Source organism: Cebus imitator, unplaced genomic scaffold, assembly GCF_001604975.1.
Source record: "Cebus imitator isolate Cc_AM_T3 unplaced genomic scaffold, Cebus_imitator-1.0 Scaffold86, whole genome shotgun sequence".
NCBI classification, from domain to species: domain Eukaryota; kingdom Metazoa; phylum Chordata; class Mammalia; order Primates; family Cebidae; genus Cebus; species Cebus imitator.
Genome location: NW_016107401.1, coordinates 2305767 through 2326338, shown reverse-complemented (window position 1 = coordinate 2326338; position 20572 = coordinate 2305767). Strand labels below are relative to the sequence as shown.

Here is a 20572-nt window from a genome sequence, read left to right as displayed (position 1 = left end):
ATAAATGAAAGGAGACCAAAATTATTGACTTATTCATTTAGCAAATACATAGTGAGTCCCCATCCTCCACTAGGCATTGTGTGAAGGGTATAGTAGTGATAAGATACATAATCCTTTACCTCACCAGGCTCTGCTTCTAGTGGGGAGACAAAAGCAAAGCAGAAAACAGCCAGGCGTGTAATCCCAGCACTCTGGGAGGTCGAGGCAGGTGGATCACCTGTGCTCAGGAGTTCGAAGCCAGCCTGGCCATTGTGGTGAAATCCCATCTCTACTAAAAGTACAAAAGTTAGCTGGGCATGGTGGCATGCGCCTCTAGTCCCAGCCACTCAGGAGGCAGAGTCAGGAGAATTGCTTGAACTCAGGAAGCAAAGGTTGCAGTAAGCCGAGATCATGCCACTGCAGTCCAGCCTGGGTGGCAAGGGTGAGTGTCCCTCTCAAAAAAAAAAAAAAGCAGAAAAATATGACAACACAAAGGGCTAAAATGACCATAATACAGGCATGTGCCAGGTACTGACAGAGGATGAAGGTTTCACAAATGTATTTGAAACCAAGAAAGACTTGATAGGTGAATAGTGATTGGCCCTAATGGAGATTTGGACCCTGGCCATGATATATTTGGAACTGCCTTGGGATACAGAAGTGTTTTTGTACAATTCCTGACTGCAAGCTTGTGTTTTAGTTGGGGGATGCGATACAGAATGTCTAAAATATCCATTAATAATACAAGACATCTTATGAGCAAGTTCTAAATTGCGTGGAACAGGATAAAAGTACAACAGCAATTGGGAGTTGAAGGGAATGGACAGAGTGTGGGAGAGTCGGCAGGAAGGAGGGATGGCAGTTGTATGTTTAACGATAAGCAGAACCTGGCTAAATGAGGAAGAGGGGATGCTGAGGGGATGGAGTATTTTCAGTGACCACTTGAAGCAGGCATAGTGTCCACAAGCTCTTAACTCCTAAAGAGACTGGCCTCGATAAAATCAATGTTAAAAATAGTGGGAGAGAAAGGTCTATCGGTAGCTTTGGGCAAAAATATAGATGGTTTTGAGAAGAGTAGAAGAAATAAGAATACATTAATTTGGGCCCGGTACAGTGGCTCATGCCTATAATCTCAGCATTTCTGGAGGCTGAGATGGTTGGATCACTTGAGGCCAGCAGTTCAAGACCATCCTGGCCAACATGGCGAAACCCCATCTCTACTAAAAACAGAAAAATTAGCTTGGTGTGGTGGTGTGTGCCTGTAATCCCAGCTATTTGGGAGGCTGAAGCAGGTGAATTGCTTGAACCCAAGAGGCAGAGGATACAGTGAGCTGAGATCGTGCCACTGCACTCCAGCCTGTGTGACAGAGTGAGACTCCATCTCAAAAAAAAAAATGCATTCATCTGATAATAGGTGGTTTGTGAAGAGTATAACATAATCTGAGGTAAGTGAAAAAAAAGACCAAATGCATTTAATAAATCATTGCTGTAGATAATTTTAAAAAATTCTATTAATATAATTTGATCCCAAAATAATTGATATTCATGCCACATTGAGGTGAAGAGGCTGCACAGTACTTTAAAAATGAATTGATATTTTCAAGTAAATAATTTCAGTTTATTATTCAATAAGGGTACCTGCCTTACTGTGTATCTGACAGTGTGAATAAAAATATCTGTGACTCATCATCACCTCCCTAGTTTTCAGTCTAATACAGGATGCAAGGAATAAATCAAATTATCACACAATGACCCCATATTTAACAACAGATAAGAATTCCAAATCAGAAGTAATCACTAGGAGAGTACATAATAAATGAAGTTGGCCTAGGAGTAGAGGCAATTGAGGAAGGTTTTTTTTTTTTTTTTTTCCTCCCCCTGATAAAGTAGGATTTAAAGGGAGCTGAAAAACAAATAAAACTTGCTGAGGCAAAAGGTAGGTAAGTATTGTGGACTGAGTAAGGAAGAAGCATCCAGGCTGAAGAAGTAGGATGTACAAATCTTTGGGCAGGAGGGAGAATGGAAAGTTCTAGCTTGTGAATTTATTTGAAATGTGCAAGATACATTTGGAGTAGTCACTAATGTTCTCAATTTCCTACTGCTGAAGTAAAATTTCAGCTTTACAGACAAGGACACATGGTTTTCTTTGTTATTCAGATGTAAAATCTGTACATCTGGCACAAGCAATATAAGTAGGTAAGGTATAAATAATTTGAAAATGCTAGACCATTTTTAAAATTGTATGATTCTCTGCCTGAAAATAGCACTTCTTTTTTTCTTTCTAACTGGAAACAAAAGAAAGATAACTTATAAATCTTAAGTCTTGGGTTGAAATAGATTGGGTCTTAAAATTAAATACACAGGATTATTTGATCTATATCAAATAACCACTCCTATGTTGATTAATGTAGCTCTTAAGTAAAATTCATCTTCTTCTCCTTCCTCTGTTCTATTTATTTGCTTTTTTGGTAAACTTGCTTATTTTTTAATGTGATCTAAATACTGTTTTTAGCAATCATGAAAACAAATGTTGAGATTTTTTTCGATTCAAAACTTAACATTTTTTTCTGCTCCTCTTATGAGATCAAAATTTTAATCTTCTATCTTGAGCCTAAATAGCTGCTTTTAGCAATGTAGAAAAGAAGTATTTATCGACTACAAACTTTGTGCAAGACACTATGCCAGGCACCACTGTGGGGAATATCACCCTATTTTCATCAAGTTGCTCATAGTCTAGATGGGAATGCTAAAGTTAAATTATACTTATATAATTATATATACTATAGAGATGAATATTATGTATGAAATAAAAATGAATTAAGAAATACTTCGGGGAAGAAGATGGTCTGTAATGTTCTGTATGAGAGCTTCATGGATAAGAAAACACTAGATTTGGATCTTGAATTAGATTAGATTGGGATACAAGAGACCTATTAAATTAGTAGATGTATGTTTATCTATGTCTGTTAAATGTCAGAATCCATATTTCCGTCTATTGTGTTACATTTTCTCCCTAATGGTACTTTTTAATATCATGATCATTTTGATAGAATTCTTCTATTATAAATACAATGTGTTTTTACCGTTTGTTTTTCAGGCATTTTACTTTAAAAGAGGATAGTGGTGAGGGCTTGAACACTAAGGAATTAATGAAAGATTAGGTAACTATCAGTTAATATACATTCAATACTCTTTTAGCTTGGTTACTTTCATTCTTTCATGTCTCGTCTTCATGAGATAATTTCTTCCAAGGGGAATTAAGATTTTACTTTCAGAATCAGGTCATGATGTGGCCTGTTTGCTTATATGAGAGGTTTTTAGTGAAAAGTGAATTAAATACATAGAAGTGCACATTGTTGCTTGAACTTATGAAAAGTTTAGCTTTTAATTTGAACAGGAGTGCTTTACAAGAGACAATGGTGATTTTAGACTACGCTGATTATGTATTTGAGTAAAAGTGAGTAGATTGTAGTTTTTTCATATTTGTGACCTTTTAAAGAAGATAGAAATTAATATGTAGTCTAGTTTCATAGAGAATTCCTTTAAGATACAGTGAAAGAGAAATTGATACAGAAAATACAATTGAGGCCTATTATGTGTGTACTTAATGGATAGGTGAAGGCATTAAAGAAAAAGAGAGAAATAGAGATCATGTGCATTTCAAGGGTAAGCTGGATATTGTTTTAGGGATTTGTGAAAGGATATCTGGAAATCAATATTTTATCACATGAATATGAGAAAGGACACCAATAGAAATACCATACTTTGCAAAATTATTTTTGCACATGGTGATAAGCATCAGTAAAATAAGATTTATTTTTGATCCAATAAAATATGAGAATAATGTGTCTTACAAATATGCTATTTTCTTCATTGTGTATTAAATATGGACCATTGGAAAACAAATTCTGTGAATTTTCATGAAGTATCTCAAAAAAATGTGAGGTTTTAAGATTAGATAAGGTAAGTAAGATAACACAAGGAAGAAAAAAAAGTTAACTAATTACATAAAAATTAAATCATCAGTTTTCACACTCTAATATGTTGGGCTTCAAATAGAATACCATGAATGATATTGTACACATAAACAAAAATGCTAATATGATCATTTCTCAATACTCACAAAAGACAGTTATAACAATCAATCAATCTAGTATTAATCTATGCTTAATACTAGAATATTACTAGTACTTAGATTTTGACTACAACTCTTAACATGTTGAATGTTTTAAGAATGTACTTCATCCCAAATGATGACAAAACTATTTATGACAGAATAATATGAGATTATGGGAAGTTTCCTAATTTGTTCTTGTGTGTTAACTGTTATTCAATTAATTTGTTAACCTGAGACTGACCATTAACTTCCTATCTACTTAATATTTAAAAATATATAATAACAAATTGAACACGTTTACTAGACACTAGGGACTATTTTAAACCTAGGCATTACCTTAAGTCTCACACTATTCTTACAACATACAACATGTCTATTGTAGTTACTATAATCAATAATTTCATAAATAAGAAACATAAGACTTGAGAATTTAACACCTTTGAGGTAATTCAGATGCTAATTAAATGAGCTAGGGTTTGAACCTAGATCCCCCTGATTACAAATTTAAAATTTTAACCCCAAGGTTATACTGCCATCCACAGAAAGGACCACAGAAAGGACCACAGATATCCTACCCAGCAACTGCAGAGGTTCTAGTAGCTGGGTTATAGAACTTCAGAGAACCACTTGCTAACTGAGCTATTCATTTATTCTGTCTAAACGTCATGCTAATTATCTGTAATGCAGCATTCATGTTAGTACTTACAACCTCTTAGGGCTGAAGAAATAATTTGATAATGTAATACACAGAGGTAGTTTAATATTTTAATTTCTATTATGCATGACCCTAAGTAAGTGAGCATTATATAGCTTTTATTATTATTCTTAAATTCATATATCTATGTTTATAAAACTGGGTACCTGAGATTTATGTGGCATAGCAGAGCTTTCAAAATGTTTTCACACATAAAATATTCATACATATGTTATTTAACATTTCATGTCATGTTTAATTAACATAGGCTTAACATCCACAATTTTAAAGCTTAAGAATGACATATAAAATTCAGGTGCTGCAACTCAACTAGTTTTTGGAAAAAAACACCGAATACACTTTTTTTAGGTTTGAGATTCAGTTTTAAAGGGTTTTGCTCCTTTGCTTACGTAATTTACTCACTTGAAATATGGCTTTTGTTTTATGATTCTGTGGAATTGGCAACCCCTGTTTTTATTCTAACAACTTAATACATTTCTAAATTATTATATACACTTTGTCCCCCAACAAAAATTGCTCCCAATCAGAATAAATACACACATCTCCCATACTTTGCCTACACTTTCACTTATCTCATTTTAGGAATGTATCGATTTTAAGAAAAACAAGAAACGTAACCTAATTGTGTTTCTTGGGGTCAGAATCCTGTTCTTTGAGCACTCTCAGAACACAGTAGGTTCCCAATGAATTTTGCCAAAATTGTTGAACATAATTTGAGTAGCTACAAGCTCAGAAACTATATAAAATTATATCCATGCCATCAAGTGACTTGCAATTTTATTGGTTAGAATTCTCTTTTAAACAGCTTTTTTCTCCAAGACTTTGATAAATGTAATGAATTTAAGAAAATATAGAGAAATGCAGATTATAACAAATGCCAAGGTACTCATCTTGATTTTCTTCTTTGCCAAATGATTATCACTTCCATGAAGCTGTTCATGTCCTTCTAATTCAAATTTTTGTATGCTTCCAAAAATTTATATATTTCTACTCAATGCATAATATTAAATTATGGATTTTATTTTTTTACATAAAGAGTGTTATACTGTACCTATTAATTTTTTTCACTCAACTTTATTTTTGAGATTAGTTATGTTAATGGACATAGATCAATTTCACTTTAATTGTGGAATAGTATTACATGATTTTAAAATATTGCATTTTGTTTATTCCCTGGATAATAGGAACAAAATGAACAATAATAAATACTGTATAATAGTATATTCTTGTACAGATCTTCTTGCTGACATAAGTAGAAATAGGTCTAACAAATACACTTTTGAGTGAACCTGCTCGATTGATGGGTGTGTTTTCAACTACTTTGGTGAAAGTAGTTGACTTTTGGATTTTCTGATTAGCAAAAGACTACTTTTGCTCACATCCCTTATTCATAGTCAGAAAACCCAAACTGTTGTACCTGTGAAAAATGTCTAGGCATGACCTCTTTTCATCACTTCTACTTGTCACTGTGGTCTGAACACCCTCTTGATAAGTTACTGCACCAGCGAACTAACTGGCCTCCTTGCATCCATCCTTCCTCCTATAGACTGTCTCCCATACAGCAGCCCAGAGGATACTTCTAGAACTTAATTCAGATCCTATTAGTTTTCTGCCTCAAGCCCGATAAGGGCCACTAATTCATTCTGAGTAAAAGACAAAGAAATTATAGTGATTTACAATCCACAGCCCCATCCCAGGATTGCTTTGTTTACTTCTTTTCCTTTTTCTTCTTCTCTAGATGGTAAACGGAGACTTTTCCTCCACCTTCACCCCCATTTCTGACCATGAGAGTCATGATTACTTCCTCTCTTCCTGAGGGTGTGGTATTTTGTGGTTCCTAGTTAATGGGGGTTTGGTTTCCCATGGGGTTCTCGGCCCCAGATGTCAGGCACTGACTTTGACTTTCCTCCCTCTGCCCAGCACAGCAACAAACCTCAAAGCCCAGTTTACTTAGATTAGCAGATACTTAGGAGAAAAGACAGTTGAATGCTCCTGTGATGTTTATTTTCCTGGGTTTCCACTCTCTTTTATATTACAGTTGGTTATTCCCTCCAATCCTGTCAACATCTGTCCTCTTAAAGAGTTTAATTTTTAATTTTTAAACTCACCCTTGGTCACTAAAATTAGTTTTTAAAGACCAAAAAATCCATCATGAACATATTCTTTATCAATAGATGAAAATAATAGTCACATAGTCACAATAATTTTAAACACGCATTAACCATGCCTCTCCAAAAAATCAAGGGCTTTTTAGTCTCTGAGAGGGAGAGTGAATCTACCCTGGTTGAACACAATCAAATACTGAATCATTATTATTTTAACTGTGATTTTAGTGTTTCCTAGATCTTCAGAAGCTTGTCAGAAATGAAAATGTTATGTGGTTATTACATTATTTAGTGCCTTGTGTCAATAAATGCTTTCAGTTTCCCCTATTTGGACTATCTAAATAGTCTAGAACACTTATAGCATCTTCTTGAATTTTTGATAGCCTTGGAAACATAGGACAGAGCAACAAAATACAAGTATGATAACATAAGTTAATAAAGACACAAATAATTTTCTACTTTAGATAGCTTTCCTTTTAGATTATTTAATTAGAAAGATATGAAAACAAAAATGTAAAAACCTTCCATAAATTTCTCACCAAAAAAAGTATTATGCATAATAAGAAAAATAGTGTTATTTATTTTCTGGCCTTCCAATTCTAATACCAAGAGAAAGCAGTTGGTAATAACATGATACATGTTATTTCTGGATTTCTTTATGCAGGTTTACATATACTTTTTATAAATCTTAGATCATGTTATATAAACTATTCTGCATACTGCTTTTATTTTTTTCACCTAAGGGGTTATTAAAGTAAATGCACACATTTAGTTAATTTTTCAAATTATGAATAGTACAGCAATACTAGGATAAGGATTAGACATATGTGGAATTAGAATAAGACATATGTCAGCACACAAAAAATTAATACTCACAGATGGAATTACAATTTAAAAAAACTGCTTTATAAATTATTTTCAGTTAATATTATTTTTGTCTGATTCTCATAAATATTTACTATGGAAAATGCAGATGCCATCTTTTTTCAATTAATAATATGAAGGCTCTATTTATATACTCATGTTTGTTTATAATAACATTTGGATAATTTAGTATTATCTTATGAATATACCTCCATTTACTTTAGTCCCTGTAATTAATTTTTTTCATTTTCTATCATATTTAGCAGTATGCATTTAAATAAAATTTTCCATATATCTTAACATATAATACTACAGTATATGAAAATGATCATTGTAAAGTTTTTCTATAAGATATTAATTGGTCATAGCAAAATCATGCCTACTTCTTTGCCTCTGAAAATGATTAGAAGTGAGAGTTTAGACCTGCAGTATCCAATATGGTAGCCATGAGCCACTTGTGGTATTTGGGAATGTGAAATAGGGCAAGTTCAATCTGAGTGCTTTTGTAGGAATAAAATACACATTGGATTTCAATGACTTAGTATGAAGGAAAGAAATAGAAAATATCTCATTAATCACGTCATATTGATTTTATTTGAAATAAAAACATTTTTGAACACTAGGCAAATAAAATAGATTTAAAAATTATCTTCATCTTTAATTTAATTAGATTTATTTTCGTAATGTGGCTACTAGAAAAAAAAATGAAAAGCCCATTTGGGATCCACATTATATTACTTTTGGACAGTGCTAGTACAGTTTTTTGTTGTTGTTGAGACATATTTTCACTCTTGTTGCCCAGATTGGAGTGCAATGGCGAGATCTCAGCTCACCGCAACCTCTGCCTCCTGGGTTCAAGTGATTCTCCTGCCTCAGCCTCCTAGGTAGTTGGGATTATAGGCATGTGCCACCATGCCTGGCTAATTTTGTATTTTTAGTAGAGACAGGGTTTCTCCATGTTGGTCAGGTCTCCAACTCCCAACCTCAGGTGATCTGCCCACCTTGACCTCCCAAAGTGTCGGGATTACAGGCGTGAGCCACTGCACCCGGCCACTAACAATTTTAAAAATTAATATACCTCTTGTGTTTGAAACATAAAAATACAAAGTCAACAAACAAGGGTGTAACTTACTGAAGCAATTTACTGACCTAGATGTGGCCAAGAACTTTTCCAGGAACCCATGAAACCTACTGGAGATTCCAGAATCAGGAAAGTAAAAGCTTGCACAGCTGATGGAACACATTTGTCTATTCTTTCATTTTGTTCCCTATGTGATCCTTAAGAACCAGCTAGTTGAACAGATACACAGAGGCTATACAAATGGAAGTTTCTGCACTTTACTTGTATGCAAAACGGATGAACGACAGGTAAGAAAACTTAAGTATTCGCTGAAAACCAAAACTTCTTCTGGGTCATGCATAGACTGAATCCAATTTTCTGCATTCAAAGATTGTCTTAGACTCTTTCGGGTTCTATAAAAAAAATTCCTTAGACTGGATAATTTACAAAAAAATAGAAATTTATTACTTACAGCTCTGGAGACTGGTAACTCCATGATCAAGCCACTAGCAGCTTTAGTGTTTGGTGAAAGTCAATTGCTCTAAACAGCACCTTCTAGCTGTGTCTTCACATTGCAGGAGGGTAAAAGGTCTCCCTCAAACCTCTTTTATTAGGGAAGAAATCACATTCAGAAGGGAAGAGCCCGCCTATCCTAATCATCTCCTAAAAGCTTCATTTGTTAATACTATCACTTGAGGATTTAGTGTTAATCTGTAAATTTTAGGGTAACAGCATTCAAATCACAGCACTCCGTCCCCAAATCCCTAAAGTTAATGTCCTTCTCATTTACAAAATACATTTATTTCATTCAAATACTCCAAAAGTCTTGCCTATTCCAGCATCAACTTTAAAGTCTAAGTCCAAAGGCTCATCTAAATATCATCTAAGATATGAGTGAAACTCAAGGTTGTGATTCATTCTGAAGCAAAATTTCTTCCCAGTTATGAGCTTGGGTAATAGAGTAAGTTATGTGCTTCCAAAATACAATGGTGACGCAGACATAGACATTCCCATTTCAAAAGTGAGAAATCGTAAGGAAGCAAGAGGTACTTGGTCTCAGGAAAGTCCAAAACCAACAGAACAAACTATAGGCCCAGGAGAGCTGTGGAGGGAAGGATATTCCAAAGACAAGTGACCAGGAGAGCTACCAGTGTGCAATTCCTGCCTGGCAGAGATTCAGGAGTGCGACTTCCAAGTATCAGAGCTGCCTACTCATTTGCCTCAGAAAATGATTAGACGTGAGAGTTTAGACCTGCAGTATCCAATATGGTAGCATGAGCTGGGCCCAGCAACGCCATGGGGCCATGGCATCCTGGAGCCTTTAGGGCCCATCTACCACCCCAGTGTGTTTGGAAGGTGAGACAAGTCAGAGATTATTCTCAAGCTGCAAGGCTCTCTAGAGCAGTCTTTGAAATCTAAGTGGAGATAACCATGTGCCTAGAGCTTGCGGACTCGGCATTGCAGCAGAAATAGCACCTTTCAAACACTATCCAGGTATATTACCTGTGCCCTCTGGAGGAACAGCTGGAGGTTCACTTCTGCCTACTTGAGTCACAGCTCGGGTAGAGCTTTCAAATCACTCTGCCCCTGAAGACCCTGGCATCCTGAGCCTGCGATGGGAAAGGAGTAGCTGGGACCATAGGCGTGAGCCACCATACCTGGCTAATTTTTTGTATTTTTAGTAGTGACAGGGTTTTACCATGTTGGCCAGGCTAGTCATGAACTCTTGGCCTCAGGTGATCTGTCTACCTTAACCCATCAAAGTGCTGGGATTAAAGGTTTGAGCCACTATGCCTGGCCCAGGGTTATTCTTTCTTTGTCTGAAGTAGCAGCACCTAGATTCCTCCTATTCATACAAATCTCTTACTCAAGAGTTGCTTGCAAGGTTTGCTTGGCCACATCCTTGGTGTTCTCTCTGAAATTTCCTTCTCCAGACTTTACAACATGGTCAGGCTAAGAATTTTTCAAATCTTAAATACTGCTTCTCTTCTGATTATACATTCCATCTTTAATTTGTTCTCTCTTCTTACATTTTAATATAAATAGTCAAGAGAAGCCATGCCATACCCTCAACTTCTCAACCTCTTGCTTAGATATTTATTCTGCTAAATATCCAATTTCATCACTCCTAAGTTTCTCCTTCCACAAAGCACTAGAACACTAACACGATTCATTCAGATTCTTTGCCACTTTATTAAAAGGATGGCCTTTCCTTCAGTTTCTAATAACATATGCCTCAGTTCCAGCTGAAACTTCACCAGAATAGTCTCCACTATGCATATTCCTACCAACATCTGATCATGACCACTCAGGTAATCTCTAAGAAGATTGAGACTTTCTCTATAGCTGTATAGCTGTCTTCTAAACCCTCACTCAAATTGCCCTTAATGCTCCATTCATGATGATGTAGGCTTTTTCTAGTATGTACTTCCAGCCTCTACCAATTGACTAGTTTCAAGGCCACTCCACATTTTAAGGTATTTCTTACAGCAAATACAGTACCCCATTTCTTTGTACCAATTTTTGCCTTAGTCCATTTGGGCTGTTAGAGCAAAATACCTTCAACTCGGTAATTTATAAACAATAGAAACTTACTGTTCATGGTTCTGAAGGCTGAAAGTCCAATTCAAGGCACCAGCAGATTCAGTGTCTGGTAACGGTCTGCTTCTCCTAGACAGTGCCTTCTAGCTATGTGCACACACGGCAGAAGGGTAAAAGGTCTCCCTCAATCCTCTTGTATAAGGACACTATCTCCTTGATGAGGGCAGAGCCTTCACGACCTCATTACCTCCTAAAGGCCCTGTCTCTTAATTCTGCCACATCAGAGATTAGGTTTCAATTTATAAACTGTGGAAGAACAAGCACTCTGAACGCAGCAAAGATGTTCATAAAAGTGTCACTGGAATTCCTTATGAATCAAAGAAAGATTTCAAACAAGTTTCAGTTTTCATTATAATATAGCTTACTATTTCCTCAATATTGAAAGTTATCCAGAGTTGATATATAAAATATCTTCAGAAATCATAGTATTCATTCAGTTCACCTTGCTTCCATACACACTGAATAGTAAGTGTGTCCATAGTATTTAGAATATTTTTAAATTTAGCTTTGGATAGAAGGAGGGTGGTTTCAGGAAAACTAACTGATCTGATAACACAGGTATTTGAATTCATAGCTGTTCTTGGTTAGATGACCTTTTACAAACTGCTTACATTTCTCGATCTCTGCTCTTCATATAAAAAAGTCAAGTTTGTACTGGAACAGCAAAAATGCTGTGGTTATACTTTAAAGTGCTCTCTAGTACAAAATCTTAAAGAAATGCAACTAAGAATATAAATTGTAGAGATGGAAGAAGGCTTAGGTAACAGTCAAGTATCCTCATCCAGAGATGCTCCCAGGGAATTGCCAAGGATTACAAAAGATTCCATTTTGAAAGTTTTCTGTACTGAGCTTATCTGAGTGGCAGTATGAGCTCTCAGTATCAAATAAAAATTAAGCCCTGAATGAAGCATTCACCATTTGTGATTCCTAACAGTGCTATATCTTTTAATGCAGTTTATCATTCTAAAATACGACATTCCTAAGTTTTGCCATTAAAAATATCAAGAAAAATATGCACCCATCATCTGCTCAGCTCACCCTCTCTTTCCCATTGTTTATTCCAGATATCCACGATCGTCCCATAGTTACCTGGTGAAGGGGGTAACTTTTAGGTAGCAACGTTTGCCACGTGGTCCTCTATATTCAATCTAAGCTGATTGTACCAGAAACAAATATGACTCAGAGGCAACAACAAAACACATAGATCGACCAGTGCCATTATGTTCTGACATCACACCAAAATATGAGTTGGGACTATCAACTTTCTTCTCCTGAGAATATGAACTCAGAATAACAGAATGAACAGATTTTAAGTGGGCAATGTACCTGGAAAAGTATGATGTAGAGATGAGCCCTGAGGTGGGGTAGAGAATATGCAAAGTTTTTTTTTTTTTTTTTTTTTTTTTTTAGGAGTGAATAGATAAGATAAAAAGAGAAGGGAAGATCTCATGAGAGAAACATTATACTCAGCTGTTTGGAGTAACATTTTATTCCATTACACTGAAAACCGTCCCCTGCCTCCCGTCCGCATCACCAACTATGTTGCTCATTAATAATCACACAGTTGTAAGATGAGCATATACATTGGATAAATCTGCATTTGTGAAATAGGGACAATAATACCATTGCTCTGGGATTCCATTGGAAAGCAAATGACTATATGTAGGCAAAGAATCTTTTGACTACATTATTTCTAAAAGTCTAAATAGAGTTCTAAAAAGACTTTTAGAGTATTTTAATACTCAGTTCTCAACCAATACCTTATTAAATACCTTGCGTTTCATTCAAAAACATTTTGTCATTACTCAAATTTGAGAAGGGGAAGATACACTGAGTCTACAGAATGCATGTCATAATCTACAGAGATAGACCACCATATTTTAAAAGACAGTAAATTTTTAAGGAAATCAGGTATTAGCTAAAAAATGTTTTGCCTCTCTTATGACATGACAGTTAAAATTCTCTAATTCTCTTAATGAATTTCACCTGCACCAAAATAGGTGGCAGTATAATGAGAAGAATAAAACTGTTTTATGTCACCACTCTCAGTGGTGGACTTTTGATTATGTTTAATACGTAATTTCTTACCAAAAATCATGTTATGGTAATAGAATATGATAACCAGAAATGTGGCTTATACTACATAAAAAGCTATTTCTTATATTTAAGCAGTTCTATTGTTAAAAAGGAATATATTATTACATAATTTAAATCAAGTGTTTTTGATGCTTAAAAACAGTTTTTGACTGAAGGAGTGATAGTGTTCAGCCTTATTACTGACGTAATTATAAACAGCCTTGAAACATTCATATGAAGATGATCAGAGAAAAATAAGGTGTAGTACAAAACTTGAGCTTGGGCAAGAAACATCACAATGTGAGACAGCTAGGGCCTTAAAAGTGATGCCACAGTGAATACTGTAGGGAATGGAACAGTTCAAATGTTCAAAAATTCTGAAAAGAAATCATGCCTCATCTATGTGAAACCCCATGTGTCATTTTCTACTTAGCGCAAGAAAATTCTAGGGGGATTGGGAAATGGTGCCGAAGGAAAGAAGGAATGAAATCATTGCATTTTCACCTTTTCCCACTTTATCACTGGGTTAGAGGATGATTCATGAACATCTTCTTAAAATATCCATTGTCATCAATAAAATGACTCTGAACTAAATGTAAAGTTTTATCAATAAAGGAATATTGAAATTAGAATCACACTTACTTCCTTTCATTATTTCCAAGATGCTGAATAATCTAGATCAATGGAAAATAGATCAATGAGTTTATCCTTAAATATATACATATGAAACTTTCAAGAAACCAGACTCAATAAAAAGAAAAAGTAAAGAAATATGAGACTAACATAATAGGGCATGACTGAAAACTCATCCAGTTCTCAAAAAGGTTCACATATGAGGAATACTGTTCACCTGACTGATGGTGCATTTCCTTTTTGCTTACTCTGTGAGCATGAAATCAACAGACAACAAATGTGTCCTTTTTATACTGTGTGCTTAATAAACAGTGATCCATCCTAGTCACTTAAAAAATCTAGTTGGGCAGATTGGATCCCAATCTTCCAAATGTTTACAAATGGAGATAACACTGATACAATTAAGCACCACTGTCTACTTCACATCTTTTTGTACATAAGACATGTCTCTGGATTTCTAGGTAGGTTTTCATGTACTTTCTGTAAAACTTATGTCATGCTGTGTAAACTATACTACATACTGCTTTTTTTCCCACGTTATGGAGCGATCATACTAAATACATATATTTAAATAATTTTTCTAATTATGAATAGCACAGCGATACTAGAATAAGAATTAAACTGTGGAATTAGAAGAAGACGTACATCAGCACAAAGAAAAATTAATACCCAAAGATGGCATAACAATTTAAAAACTGCTTTATAAATTATTTTTAGATAATTTTGTTTTTTTCTCAGAAATATTTACTGTGGAAAATGCAGATGGTGCAGGTTGGTGCAAGAGTAATTGCAGTTTTTGCTCTGTTGAAATTTGCCATTTGATATTGGAACACATTCTTAAATAAATGTGGTTAGGTTATACATCATTTTCATGTGCATTTCTCACTTTATGTTTTTTTGCTGATGACTCTATGTTTTTTTACTTGCTGTTTCTATTTATTTTAGACTATACAAATAATGTTAGACCAAAAGCAAATCTGAGCAATTTTCCATTTTTTTTTTTTTTTTTTTTTGAGCTGGAGTGTTGCCTGTTGCCAGGCTAGAGCGCAGTGGTGCAATCTCAGCTCACTGAAACGTCCAACTCCTTGGTTGAAGCAATTCTCCTGCCTCAGCCTCCCAAGCAGCTGGGACCATAGATGCGTGCCACCACACCCAGTTAATGTTTGTATTTTTAGTAGAGACAGGGTTTCACCATGTTGGACAGGGTAGTCTCCATCTTCTGACTTCATAATCCGCCCACTTTGGCTTCCTTAGGTGCTGAGATGATACAAGCCACAGCACCCAGCCAGTGTTTTCTTAGTTGAGTTCAAAATGGGTAGTAAAGCAGGGAGACAACTCACAACATCAACAACACATTTAGTCAAGAAACTGCTAAGGAATGTATAGTACAGCGGTGGGTCAAGAAGTTTTGAAAAGGAAGAGAGCCTTGAAGATGAGGAGCGTAGTAGCAGGTCATTGGAAGTTGACGGCAACCAATTGAGAGCAATGGTCAAAGATGATCCTCTTAAAACTACACAAGAAGTTGCTGAAGAATTCAACATAGACCAATTTAGGTCATTCGGAATTTGAAGCAAACTGGAAAGGTGAAAATGTTTGGTAACTGGGTGCCTCATGAGCTAAGCGAAAATCAAAGAAATCATTGTTTTGAAGTGTCATCTTTTCTTATTCTATGTAACAATGAACCATTTCTCAATCAGACTGTGACATGTGTGGCTGGGTTGGGTGGCTCTTGCCTGTAATCCCAGTACTTTGGGAGGCCGAGGTGGGTGGATCACCTGAGATCAGGAGTTTGAGACCAGGCTGTCCAATAAGGTGAAACTCCATCTCTACTAAAAATACAAAAATTAGCCAGGCATGGTGATGTGGACTTATAGTCCATTCCAGCTACTCTGGAGGCTGACACAGGAGAATTGCTTGAACTTAGGAGGTGGAGGTTGCTGTGAGCCATGATCATGCCACTGCACTCCAACCTGGGTGACAGAGGGAGACACTATCTCAAAAGAAAAAAAAGTAGGGCCGGGTGCAGTGGCTCATGTCTGTAATCCCAGCACTTTGGGAGGTAGAGCTGGGTGGCTCATGAGGTCAGGTGTTCAAGACCAGCTTGACAAACACGGTAAAAGCCCGTCTTTACTAAAAATATAAAAATTAGTTGGGCATGGTGGTGCACATCTGTAATCCTAGCTACTCGGGAGGCTGAGGCAGGAGAATTGCTTGAAGCCAGGAGGCGGGGGTTGCAGTAAGCCAGATTGTGCCACTGCACTCCAGCCTGGGTGACAGAGTGAGGCTCCATCAAAAAAACAAACAAATAAAAATAAAAAATAAAAAAAGATTGTGACGTGCAATGAAAGCGGATTTTATATGACACTGGCAATTACCAGTTCAGTGGTTAGACAAAGAAGGGGCTCCAAAGCATGTCCCAAATCCAAACTTGCAAAAAAAAAAAAAAAAAAAAAAAAAAAAAAAAAAAACAAAAAAAAAAAAAAAAAAAAAAAAGGTTATGGTCACTATTCAGTGATCTGCTGCTGGTGAGATCCACTACTGCTTTCTGAGTCCCAGTGAAACCACTATATCTGAAAAATATGTGTAACAAATTGATGAAATGCACTGAAAACTGCAATGCCTGCAGCCAGCATTGGTCAAAGGAAAGGGCCCAATTCCTCTCCACAATGCCCAACCACGTGTTGCACAACCAATGCTTCAAAAGTTGATTAAATTGGGTTACAAAGTTTTGCTTCATCCACCACATTCATCTGACCTCTCGCCAACTGACTACTACTTCTTCAAGTATCTCACCAACTTTTTGCAGGGAAAGCACTTCCACAACCAGCAGGATGCAGAAAATGCTTTCCAAGAGTTCCTCAAATCCCAAAGCATGATTTTTACACTACAAGAATAAACAAACTTACTTCTCACTGGCAAAAAATGTGTTAGTTGTAATGGTTGCTCTTTTGATTAAGAAAGATATGTATGAGCCTAGTGAATGATTTAAAATTCACAGTCCAAAACCACAATTACATTTGTACCAATGTAATAAATTGATGTCTTGTATGGACAGTCTGGAAGGGAAGAACACTCCTCTGAGGTGCCACAACACAAGTCGTTCACATTAGAACTCAGAGATAGCTACTAAATGAAATTAATGTTTGACTTATATTTCACAGGTTTTTAAAAATTTTATAAAACAAAAAATATCACAACATTAAATAAGTATGCAACGCATACTTGAAGTCATGAAATAATCTCAGGAGAAAGAGAAAGAGTAAAGGCAACAACAGCATAGGTGATTTAAGGCATTTCTTTTTCCTAAACGTGCTTGTCTTCCAACCTTCTAATCATTGTTCTGGCATGTAGCCCAAGCTAAGGCATGATCTTTAACAGTTCTCTGCAGCTGTCTGAGCGCCCTAGGTGGATGGTGAAGGGGTTAAAATGTGCTAATCCTGCATATTGACTAAGTTAAAGACACTTGAAAAATGCCAGGTGTGAAAAGATCATGTTGACCTTGCGCTGTTTCTCAAAAGCAGAACAAGAAATTCCCATGTGAAAGATGCTCTTCCTGTATTAGAAAGAGGCAATGTCCTTATCCTCAAGGACAAGAAGTTGAAACCGAGAGAAGCCTATGCAGACATCACTAATATAACTCTTAATTCTCCATATATAATTTAGCGGCTTCTTCACTTTTACTGCTCTTTGGCTTATTCACTATACATAAGTAATAGATTCTAACTGCTTCTTTACATCTTCATTTTTTCAATGAGGCCTCCCATGCCATATAAAACATACATTTTGCTTTTCTCCTGTTAATCTAATTTTTGTAAATTTAATTCTCAGTACCAATTGGAATGCTAAGAGGATAGAGGTGGAGTTGTTCTGAACCTACAAAACAGAGATGTGATACCACTCATTGTTAGAATTCACAGACCAGTTGAGATTAATACATGTCTTTGTCTCTATATCTTTAAAGCACATTCATTCTCATTAAAATAGTAAATATATAGCCATATCAATTACTGAGCATCCTGAATGTTAAAAACAGAAAGACAAACATCTATACTTTTAAGGATGCAGAAATATTAGATTGTAATGTTGAAGTAATATTTCTATTCTCTATTTCACATGGCAACTTTTTGGGGAGGAGTAACTACTTTTCTTTTTCTTTTTTGGAAAGTCCTTGAAAGAGACTTATAGAGACCGAGATAAACACTTAAATGTTATGTTTGAGGCTGGCATGAAAACCCTTTTGTTCTATGGTCATTTAAAGGAAGACTCTTTCTAAATATTAACCAGAGTCATTTTCCAGATTATTTAACTCTACGGCTAAATGTGCTATGAGAAATGAAACTTCTGACTTTCAGGCTGCAGTGTTAATGGACTGATTCCTTTTCCTTACAGCATATTGTAGATGTTCCATTCACATGCATTATAAAGAATAATGATAGTTTTATGCAATATATATTTTTGAAATCTGGGAAAATGTATATTACTTTATATCACATTTGATTTTTCATATAAATTACTGTAGCCCTTTGAAAAAACTTTAAAAATCCATTTTTGGAGTTTACTATGTTAGTCATGCCTTTTGGTGATCTTTATTTTTCGACAATAATGAAATTACTTAATGTCATTTCAAGTTCATCCCATTACATATACACATGAACTCAGAGCTGGGGTAATTCACTTATGTAGTTCAACATCTCCTTTGTTACAGATGGTAAACGTGCAGATTTCTCCCTCCAGGAAAGAAGCCCTTTCATAAAATAATTGCATATTCTGCTCATTTTTTCTCTTCACTGATGCTTTTGTATTGTTATTACACCCTGTCAGATTAGTAATTAGCATGCAACCTCCATACGACATAAATGCATTTCTCTTGCTTTCTTAAAAGCCCCTTTAGCGACTCAAAGCATATTATAACTCCAGCTGGCCAAAAAGAGAGGAAATAAATAATATAACAGGAATAACTGCAAGAGCAAGTGCAGCATCAGGCTGGTGCATTTCTTTTGATCAAAAGGTCGAATTGCAACTGGTCTTTGAAGAGTTTTTTGATGACAGTGTACAACCTTTGCAGTAAGTTTTTTATTACTTTTTAATACATAATTGAATTAATAGCCTTAGTCACACTCTCAGGGAGGAAATTAGCTGAAGAAGGAGAGAACCCTGTGATAAACTTTCTGAAAAAGAGAAAAATAAGTGGTTAATCCATAGGTCAACCTTAAGAGGGACAGAAGACCCCCAAAGAACTGACCAAAGAGCCTATGCCTAGTAGAGTCAGTTTGAAATCATGTAGATTAGAAATGGGATTATAGGAACAAATCACTAATACATACCCATATAGAGAGAAAAATTCAGTCTGCTTGGGTGTCTTTTTCAAAAGGAAAATAATTCAATAAAAAATAACCAAGGTGAAAGTATTCTGTGAAATTTCTATACTGAATAGAATTGGTTATTTAATTTGCAAAGCCCAATGCAAAATGAAAGTGCAAGTTTGCTTATTCAAAGTTATTAACGATTTCAAAGTATCAAAACAGTGACAGCAGAGTTTTAAACTAGGTTGGGGGGCGATGCAGTGAGAATAGGGGTAGATATGGCTGGGGGTTCTATGTGGAACTATACAGGTTGCATACTTATGAATCTGGTCTTGCTCCTGCAGGCAGCTCCTGGACTGACCTTAGGCTGCTGTCAAATTAAACCAGCACTGTAAATAAGAGGGCAAGTACCCTAAAGCTGAATGAAGGTGCATCTTAATTACAATCCTGGCTCCACTGCTGACTGTAAGTGTAACCTTGGATGAGTTACTCAACTCTCAGTTTCAGTCTACTCATCCACAAACAAGGGATCACAATAAATGAATAGCACCTTTCACAGAATCCACCATATAGTGAGCATTCAACAAATACTGTGTTCATCATCTAACATCATAACACACTGAGCATTTGTCAAACTAGAAAGTAGTTTGCACCTGGATATTTGTTTCTTTTATTAGTTATCCTATTGATGTTTTACTTAAATTTAGTGTGGTAATGTGAAAGAAAATTACTGCTTTTCTGCTATTTAGTTAGCATTTACATGCTTTTTCAAAAAAATGTTAAAATAAAATTAATAAAAGTTGAATTAGGTCTTTGCTATTTAATATTATCTAAAAGTAACTACCTTCTAGGACCACATTATATAACAACATATAGTAGCTACCTAGGGGCAGGTATCTGAATTGTTGAGAAAATTCTAAGAAGAAAGGACCTTCCTCTGGACATCATACCCTATTCATATTACTAGTGTCAGGGATGCTTACCATGGTTATAGCATGATAATAACATGATACTGATCATCAATACACAGCTTATGAACATAATTCCTCAATTCTAATAAAGCATCAATTGGGACACACAGGCCATAAAATGCCTAATAGCCTTTAGATGGAAAGAAAA

At 35.6% G+C, this 20572-nt stretch overlaps 1 long non-coding RNA gene across 1 annotated transcript; it reads left to right on the top strand.

Moving 5' to 3' along the window:
* Positions 1-505: 505 nt before the first annotated feature.
* LOC108308591 lies at positions 506-20014 on the top strand. The gene is made up of 4 exons (XR_001826983.2): positions 506-565; positions 3077-3140; positions 19033-19214; positions 19798-20014. It is a non-coding gene; the product is annotated as an uncharacterized LOC108308591 (long non-coding RNA).
* The last annotated feature ends 558 nt before the right edge of the window (positions 20015-20572 follow it).